This window comes from Microtus pennsylvanicus, chromosome X, assembly GCF_037038515.1.
Source record: "Microtus pennsylvanicus isolate mMicPen1 chromosome X, mMicPen1.hap1, whole genome shotgun sequence".
NCBI classification, from domain to species: domain Eukaryota; kingdom Metazoa; phylum Chordata; class Mammalia; order Rodentia; family Cricetidae; genus Microtus; species Microtus pennsylvanicus.
Window position 1 is genome coordinate 28027808 of NC_134601.1, and position 10259 is coordinate 28038066.

At 44.7% G+C, this 10259-nt stretch overlaps 1 pseudogene; it reads left to right on the forward strand.

Moving 5' to 3' along the window:
• The first annotated feature begins 8092 nt into the window (after window positions 1-8092).
• Window positions 8093-8767, forward strand: LOC142841080 (transcription initiation factor TFIID subunit 10 pseudogene; annotated as a pseudogene).
• The last annotated feature ends 1492 nt before the right edge of the window (window positions 8768-10259 follow it).

Consider the following 10259-nt stretch of genomic DNA (forward strand, 5'->3'; position numbering starts at 1 on the left):
CTAAGTTGTAACACCAATGATTTACAAGTTATGATACAGAAAAAGAACACTGGGAATATGGTCAACTCCAGCATTGCACACACCTCTGTCCAGCCAAATAAACTTTGTCCCATCCAGGTGTTCACTTGTCAAAAAGAAGTAGACAGAGATAGGCTTCTTTGTGTGACACACAATTGCTTTTACACACATGTACACAAGCCAGGTTCTATTATTATGGCCAGGAAATTCTCCCTGAGCACGTGATACATTCAAAGATAACAGACTTCACCAGTGCAAACAGACATACGAAATCTCCTGATGAAGGCAACACAGAAACTGATCAGGCCGTTTAGAAGCAGGAAACCCCCACAAAAATGGTCCATTTTTTCCATGGACAGAAGTAGGAAATGTCCTAGATTTCTGGTAGAATACCAGAAGGGAACTCTAGCTCCTCGTGTCCTCCTGAATTAGAGCCCCTGCTTAAAGGACATGGGAAGATGTAACTGAGACTCAAGTATGGACACTAGTCCCTGCTGGGGAACACCTTTGTCATTGGATCTGGGCTTTCATGGTGAACTATTATCTATTCTCCAATTCTAACCCCTCTCCTGCATGATTCTGGGGACTCTTCAGGGTGTGTGTGACAGTAGCAGCCTTGGAGGCCATTGAGGGTGGATACCAGAACTCTCATGAGTTGCTTTAAGGGAAAGCTCCTTCCTCGGGATGGAAAGGATGGAATACAGCTCTGGCTGTGGCTGGCTGGGGACATGACTGTAAACGGCTCTGAAGAATGACTGTCACAGGCTCTCATATCGATGGTCCCTTAAGAGTTAGTTAAGCAGAGTCAGTCAGTCATCTGGTGAAGCAACAGCCCCTCATGCATGCTGTTTTCCTGGAGCAATGCTAAGGAGAAGGGAAGGACAGTATTCTGCACACTGAGACAAGGTCCTTGTCCCTCTCAGAAAGCCGCCCTCCACAGTGCAGACACATGCAGAGCTTTCCTCCAACAGCCCTGCAGATCTCATCAGACAAGGACGCTTTTCAGTTTCCAGTCCTCCTCTAAAGCCTGAGCCTGCTTTCCCTGGGCTTCTGGGCGTTCTTAGAGCTTCTCTCTCTCTTTAGTTGTCTGCTCCCTCTGCCGTGTGACAAATAACAAATTGTGTGCAAATAACTCTCCCTCTTCTCTAGATTCCCTCTCTGAGCAAATGCCAAGATCCACAGGCTGCCAACCCTGCAGTTTCCCTCTCAAATCAGTAAAAATTGTCCTTGAGCTTCCTTCTGACTCCGTTTCTCAATTAATTTACTTACAAGACTAAGAACTCAAAATAGGCCAATACAGTTTCCCTAGTACCACTTGGCATCCAACATGAGGGTTGCCACAAGTTCCAGTAACAGGTGAACTAGGCTCTTTAGCATTGTACAGATGTGGAAAATATGTCAGCTCCATCCTCTAGGTCATTGGGACTGTTATAGCATCCTAAGTAACATGATATTATAAAACTGACTGTCATATCCATAGCACGGACTTCTATGCAGGTTTGCAAGCACATTATAGTAAAACTAATGGCAGAAAGTAGATTCTACTAAAAACTATCGCAAGACAATTTGTAGGTGGTCAAAGTAGTGTAACCTCACATGATTTCCAGTGTGCAGGAGAGCAGGCACTTCCACACTGTGTTGTCAGGAATAATGTTTGTCGATGGCCTTTGTAATGTAAAGGATAATTTAAAATACAGATGAAGGAGGTGGGTGTTGTATCTTATCTGTTGCTTTCATTGGTTAAGTAATGAAAAAAAAACGGCTTGGCCCCCTGATAGGGTAGAACTTCGATAGGCGGAGTAAACAGAACAGAATGCTGGGTGAAAGAAGCTGAGTCAGTGAGTTGCCATGATTCTCCTACGCCAGGGAGATGAGATGCAGCCAGCCACCAGGTCAGACATGCTGAATCTTTCCTGGCAAGCGCACCTCGTGGTGCTACATAGATTATTAGAAATGGGTTAAGATGCTGAAACTAATGGGCCAGGCAGTGTTTAAAAGAATACAGTTTGTGTGTTGTTATTTTGGGGTATAAGCTAGCCAAGTGGCCAGGAGTCGAGCTGTGAGAAGAGGCCCGCAGCTCACACAACATACAGACTTTATGATTCTGAAAGGATACCTTCAACATTTCATTATAGACAAGTATTTGAAAGATGTACAATTGAAGGCAATAGAAACTATGAAGATGGAATATTCCCATCACTTGGGGGTTGGTGAGATACAGTTTAAGGTATCCCAGTCGACATAAAACACAAACCTGAAATTTCAACAAAATTTAAGATGGTACCATATAAACAAATCTCACACAAACATGGTCCAGAAAAGAGCTAATACACCTTGTCATCGAGTGTGAGAAAGAAATCCCTGCTCAGAAGCTATGCCTTACCATGAACACGTGGGCACTGGAAGGAGCCTCCTTGACCACGGAGCCTGAAGGAAAATGGGAATTTCTGCACTCTGGGGACACTGGACTTACAGGCTGTTTGCTTTATCTTGGGTCAGTGGTACCTTCAGGAATATCCCTTATGTGCCCAAATCTGTTTCTGAACTTCCACGTCTAAGAAGAAAATCCTCATAGAAAGAAGCTGTGACCATAGAACTAATATCTTGTTGTCTTAAATAAAAGGCACTTTGAAGTTATCAAGTTAGCCAAACAGCTGCTTCCACCAATCCAAGAGTAAAATGTCACCAGACAATGTTTTAGGTCCATGAAAAATCTTCCCCAAACTCAATGTACTATTCTTTTTCTGGCTTTTCTGGTGTGCCTATCAATGTATCTTAACCTTGCCTTACTTTGCAACTCTCTCTCTCTCTCTCTCCCTCTCTTTCTCTCTCTCTCTCTCTCTCTCTCTCTCTCTCTCTCTCTCTCTCTCTCTCTGTGTGTGTGTGTGTGTTTGTGTAAACATAATATTTTAAAAAACCCACGAAATTGCTTTTTCATTGGAACGTGGAAGTTTGGGTAACCTCAATCTGTGTTCCTGTGCTGTGATCACTCATAATGGCTCCAGAATAAATGTCTACAGTACGAGAGCTGTGATTTTTACATCAGCAAGTAAAAAAATGCCACATGATCACTTTTATTTGTACAGATCTCTACGCAAAGGGCTCATAACATAGAAATGATGGAAAATCTTTCATTCCCAGTAGTACAGAACGTTCTATTTGATGCAGGAATTATCTTAATTTTCCCTAGAGGCCACCAGTGCCCCCTCCCTCTCTTAAAGTTTTGAACCTAGGCTTCCTCCTCCAGAATTTCAGTTGTCTTCTAGCTGCACTTCATGATGACGCCACAAGGTGGCACTATGATCAAATAAGTGTCCATCCACGTAGACCTAAAGAAAAATCTTGGAGCCGGGCACATACAGACTCCCTGGTAGAATTCTTGTCTGGCATGGATATAGCCAACAAGAGAAACATGCAGGGACTTTGCTTAGTTAGAATTTACAAATACAGGGTTTAGATTCTCCATACCACAAAATGAACACAATTCCTTAAAAACTCAGTTTGGCCATGCATTGTGCTACACAATTTTATTGCAACATCCACGATACATAAGAATGCAGATGTCCGTGAATTTCCAGGACAGTCTGATTTCTACCGCAGGTTTCAGGTCATGGATGGCACAATGAGACGGTATTTAAAATGATCAGTTAATGAACCTAAATACAGAATTTATATTCTGAAAATCCTGATAGGTATAAGGGAAGACTGTGTGCATCAGGTTTTCTTACAGGAACAAATAGATCACTAGTTTATAAAGCAAAAGCACAGTTTTCCTAGTAGGACTGAAACCCCAGTCCTGGACAGTTTGACTCTGTTGCTTTTGATCTGTGGTGAGGCAGCATCCTTTGGTTTGAGTGCATGGTAGAGAAAAAGCAGCCATCTCGTGGCTAGGGAGCATAGACTAAAAGACACAGGACTGGGTTCACTATATCCATCTCTTCTGAGGCTCGGCTCCAAAGACATAGGGCCTCCCACAGAGCCTTGTTTATCAAGTCTTACCACCTCCCAATAGTGTTGCCTTGACAACAAAGATTCACCAAACAGATCATTGGAGAATGTCCAAGCTTTAGTCCTGAGCACATGCTAGAGACATGTCCTCTGAGTGTCCATATTATAAAACTCCAGGTAGTTCTGGAGCCCCTGGGAATCACCAGCGTGTGCCAGGGACGTCAGGAGTGCGTGGAAGCAGATGGAGATGCAGGCTCAGGAGCTGACAGATGTGTGCAGAGCACACAGGAGAGCCAGGGACTCCAGTGACTGGAGGAGAATGGAGAACCCCGTGAAAGAATGGGGTGTTGGAGAACCCACACTCGACTCCTGGGGAGAAATCTCGACAGTGAAGCGTGATTAATAAATACTCAGGTTCAGACACTGGGGTTCAACTTGAAGATTCAAACAGCAAAACACCCAGCCACTGGCTCTTAGCTGAACCTCAGTCTGAAATGGCGATCCTGCTCCAGCAATTTCAGAATGAGAATGTGTGACTGATCGTTGTCTCCCCCAGTGTCATATGCCTAACTAGGGCTGGGATTAAAGGCGAGCACCACTCAGATTAAAAGTGTGTGCAACTGTGGCTATTGGGATTACAGGCGCATGTTACCATAACCTGGTCTATCAGGCTGACTAGTGCGTCTGTCTTACTCTCAGATCTTCAGAGAGTCTGTATTTATTAAAATACAACCGAAATGCCACCACACTACAGTTTGCAGGGTTCAGTCTGCACCAAGGGAGGAAACAATGAGCCTATAATGGGATGCAGATCTGGGGTCAACAGCAAACAGGACTGTCTTAATGTGTGTGGAGATTTGTCACACAGAACCCCTGTTGCAGTGAACATTTAAGATATTTAACTGACAACTCAAAAGAAAACATCCATGGTGCCCCTAGTGGCCAGAGTCAGGATTTTCCCTCTGAGAGTCTGAACAGCTGACTCTGTGGTCTGGAGAGTGAGACAAAGTTAGGAACTGTCTGAGCAATATGAATGATTTAATCACTAGTTGTGACCGTATTATGTTCACCCATTCCCAGGATGTCTAGCTTCAACCGAGAAGCCCGTGCACACTCTGCACCTGGGAATGTACAGTGCTAGAGGAGACACAATCCCCTCCTCACCCATGCGTGGATGTGTACACTCATAGGAGCAAAGCTTCACTTTTATCCATGTTCTCCCTCCATGAAATTGAAAACAATGTTTTCCAAAGGTCTGTATATCCAAAGTACTTGTGTTAATCTGCTTACAATTACATTCTCAGCTTCCTTAAATCAGGGAATTCCTTTTGTCTTGACTGCAGAAATTTCAAAGCTGGAGCAAGTGACACTGTAGAGGGAAATCATTCTCTCAGTGGACCAGTTCCTTGCTCATGGTTCAGAGTGTCTCACTCACAGACTGGGGACACCCCTCTGACACATTGCTTTAGCCCACGAACATTCCACCTTCCCACATGGCCACACTATTTTAAAGTAGTCAGCTCCAGCAGAGAACTTCCACTGAAGCTACCCTTTCCCATTTCGCACTCTCACGGTCCCTCGGTAACTCATGAGTGCTTGTGTCTTCACATATTAAAATATGTTGTTCAAGCTGCTCAATGAAATCACTACCTTTCATCTCCATTAGTAAGTGAATCTCACAGAAAATAGATATAACCCGGTACTTAGGATTTGCTTGCTAATGTTTCTCCCCGGTGTTGACACAATTCAGTGTTTTTATACAGTTAGAGTCCAGCTTTTTAATAATCCTTTTAGTTATTCTTTGTGTCTTTCACAACGTACATGTCCATCCCATTCAATTTCGCATCCCTTCTTCTCTGCCCTTTCACCCTCCCCCAGGGAAAAGAGGATCAGGAGAAAATTCTCATGGTGGAAGCTGGAATGTGAGTCACACAGTGCACAGTTTAACATGTGTAGATAGAGCATTAGCTGGGTGAGCTTTGCGTTGAGCAACAATCTTTGGTTGAGCAAGAGAATGAGTTGAGAAAAGAATGCACGTTAAAGTAACTAACAGACTGTCAGTAAACTGGAACAAGGTTAGAGAAAAATAAGGTTGTGGTCTTGGCGAGAGGACACCATTGCACTGTGGGAGAGAAGTCCTAGTGTATTCTGTTGAGAGTCTCTGGGAAGTCCAGAATCTTAAAAGAGAAGGACATATCTATTCTTGGTGTTTTGTCTTCAAAGGGATGGGAGAGAGACAGTGACGGAGAGAGGGGTGTGGATAGAAAGGAACAGAGAGACAGCGATGGAGAGAGTGGGAGCATTGTGAGAGCAGATCCATGATATCTAGATATGCAGATGGCAGAAGAGAAAGGGGCAGGTAAAAAAGGAAACAAAAATCACAACAGAGTCAAAACACACCATTAACCCCAACAGCAATTGTGAGGACCCACAGAGACAAGGATAATGGGGTAGGCACATATATGGGAAAAGCCCCTCAATTTGGCTTTTGACTTGAGCAGTGATAATAAAAAATTTGGGGGGAGGTCTCACTGGCTCTCCTGGAGTGCTCTACATAAACCATGGGAGTCTTGAACTCATATAGATCTGCCTGATTCTCCCTCCTATGTGCTGGGATCAGATGTGTGAGCCACCAAGTACTGTTGAAGCTATTTTTAAAATATGTCTGCTGAACTGGAGGCTAGGCAACTCCAGAGGGTAAGGTCTCTACCTGCATGTCCCTCTCTCTGGGAACCAAAGAAAAGTAAGTGTCAGAGGACTACTTTCTTTTTAGATGTCCGTGTGTGTGTGCGTGTGCGTGTGTGTGTGTGTGTGTGTGTGTGTGTGTGTGTGTGTGTGTGTGTATCTTGTGTGGAGGCTAGATGGTGACACTGGGATGTCTTCTCGGATCACTTTTTCACCTTATTTTTGGATAGAGGGTCTCTTCCCGAATCTGCAGCTCTCCATTTTGCTGGACGGCCTGGTAAGCAAGTCCCAGGGTCCACCAGTCTCTGTGTGTCAGTTCTGGTGATCCAGGCACACACTGCCACAAAAGGAATAGAGAGGAGGGAATTGGAGATATATTGGCTCCAAACACATTATATCCATGTACTAATACTAAATAAAATGTCAAAAATAACAACAAAGGGAGCAAACAAGTAATATGGAGGTATCAAAGACAAAAACCATAGCACATTCAAATCCAAGGTCTGATGACGCACTGTTGGCAATTGTAGAATCAGTCAAAACCTCCTTCTATACCGTAGTGTGTAAGTTCCCGTGAGCTGAGCTGAGAGCTGTGTTCATGGAGAGAAAAGCTGGAGAAATCACTGCAGCTTCTGCACTTCAAGATGACCTATCCTACCAAGGTCAAACTGTGGGTCTTCCTTGTATGCTTAGCTCAGGGTGAACGGAACCTTCTGTTCTTTTGGAAAACAGGGCCACTTCAGACTTCAGTTGGGCAAAGTTATACCATTTTTATATGATGTTGTTTGCTGGATTCTCCTGTAGGAGCTGAGTTAAAGGGTGAGACTATATAAGCTTGGCCAAACAGAGGGAAAATTTCAAGGTTTCTGAAAGTCAACTAATGAAGCTTTATCCTAGGGAATTCTATATCCTAGTATAAAAATAGGAATAAAATGAAAAAATTCTCCATGAATATTCACCTTTTATATGATTGTATGAAAATATTTTCAAGTTTTGCTTGGCAATCTAACTTTTAAAACTTTGTTTATATATAGATGTGTGATGTGTACATTTGAACATGCAAGTGCAGTGCACACAGCTCTGGGAACAGGGTGTCAGATTACCTAGCTCTGGAGTTACAGGTTTGTGAACCAACCTCCATTGGTGCTGGTAACCAAATCCAGATCATCTGTGAGGAGCAGCAAGTGCTCTTAATCACTGAGGCAGCTCCTCTGAGCAATTTAATTTTGGAGACTATTTGGAAAACAATCTATTTAACCAGAAACTAGTGACGGATGGAGGAATGATGCCTGTGTGTCAACAATGGGTATTGAAACAAAGAGCTGGATCAAAGACATGATACCATATCCCAGAAACTTGCACATGCTAAAAGGGAAATCACAGGGCACTGTGACATACTCTTCAATAAATATACTGGTTCGCTGCCTCTCCCACCAGCCCCATGAGCTGCAGTGGTTCAAGCGCGGACCCCAAGGTGGCTCAGGCCTGTGCTGCCTTGGTCGCGGGACCAGCGCATGCTGTGTTGGCTCCCACCATGCTCCCCACCAGCACAGCCACAAAGAACAAGGCCAGCCCCGCGGGGATGGCTTGGGGACCCGGGACTGGAGCCTCTACTATGCGCACAGCCCCCATAGTGGCACGAGCCTGGAGCCAGCGGAAAGTAGCGGGCTGGCCTAGGTGGCAGCAGGCAGCATGGCTCCGTCTGAAGAGGCAATATTCAACAAGGTTTATGGCCTGCCCAGCGAGGCCAATGGAGAAGTGAAGCCCATAGTGTCCAGCACGCCACTGGTGGACTTGTTGATGCAGCTGGAGGATTACACCCCTGCGATCCCAGATGCAGTGACTGGTTATTACCAGAACCGTGCTGGCTTTGAAGCTTCAGACCCACGCATAATCCTCTTCATCTCACTAGCTGCCCAGAAATTCATCTCAGATATTGCTAGTAATGCCCTACAGCACTGCGAAATGAAGGACACAGCCTCTGGCAGGTCCCGAAGCAATAGCAAGGACCGCAAGTACACCCTAACCATGGAGGAATTGACCCCTGCCCTCAGGGAATATGGCATCAATGTGAAGAAGCCACACTACTTCACCTGAGCCACCTAACCCAGATGTATTTGTCTTTTCCTCTGTCCCCACAACAGCCTGTTTTCATAATAAATTTTATTGTGACAGGCAAAGAAAAAATAAATAAATAAGTATTGCTGGAAATGTCAAATTAAAAATCTTAGCTAATAATCAGAGATTTTTACACCAGAAGTATTTAAAGCTAAGGGGCAGCTTTGCAATGGGGAAGGGGCCATTGCAGCAGGACACTGTTCTATGATTCTGAGCTTTGTTTGTGGAGACACAACTGGCTTAGAGTGCAGGCTCCTCCTAGGACAGACGGGATGAAGTTGGGAAATGGTTGCTTGGCTCACCAAGCATACATGAAAGCATACTTTCTTTGTCCATTTCCCAAACGTTCCGTCAGAATCTGTACCCTGGATAAGGAAGTGGCCTTTGAGCTCAGTTCTTCACACTCTACCTGATATAAACAAGTGCTTTGCTTCTGTATACTTTTTGCCTTGTTTCTAGGTACTTCATTTCTTTTTAATTACTGTTATTTATTGAGACATTGTTTCTTGCAAAGTGAGGTAAGAGTTTCTCATGATCATGTATGCCAGTAAAGGGGGGTCCAGAGTTGAGTAATGCATTTTAGTCTGTATAAAAACCATACGAACTAGTTATGCAGTTGTTCATACTCTTCATCCTGTGCCCTGATTTGCGTGAGACCCTTACCCAGAGACCCCAACGCACCAGACGTTGACATTTGTGGGCCTCTCAGTTTGGTATGGGGTTTTCCTTGGTTGGAGAGATGTGATTGGGACTGGAAGGAGTAGCTGTAGCTGCGAGGTGTAAGCAACTGAGGTACAATTTTTTTTTACTATTTTATTATTTCAAATCCCATATTATTCTAAATTATTGGCAATAAATCCAATTCAAAATGTGAGTTTGGGATTTCCAGGGGTTGTTGTCTGTACTTATATCTTTCCATTTTTGAGTATTGGTGGTTTTCCTTCATGGATGTTTGTGTACCATGTGTGCAGTGCCCAAAGGGTCCTGAAGTCAGTGTCAGATCCTCTGGAACTGGAGTTCCTTCCCTACTGGAGTTCCTGCCCTGACTTCCATCAGGTTCCTGTCCTGCTGGAGTTCCTGCCCTACTGGAGTTCCTGCCCTGACTTCCATCAGGTTCCTGTCCTACTGGAGTTCCTGCCCTGACTTCCATCAGGTTCCTGTCCTGCTGGAGTTCCTGCCCTACTGGAGTTCCTGCCCTGACTTCCATCAGGTTCCTGTCCTGCTGGAGTTCCTGCCCTACTGGAGTTCCTGCCATGACTTCCATCAGGTTCCTTCCCTACTGGAGTTCCTGCCCTGACTTCCATCAGGTTCCTGTCCTACTGGAGTTCCTGCCCTACTGGAGTTCCTGCCCTGACTTCCATCAGGTTCCTGTCCTACTGGAGTTCCTGCCCTGACTTCCATCAGGTTCCTTCCCTACTGGAGTTCCTGCCATGACTTCCATCAGGTTCCTGTCCTACTGGAGTTCCTGCCCTACTGGAGTTCCTGCCCTG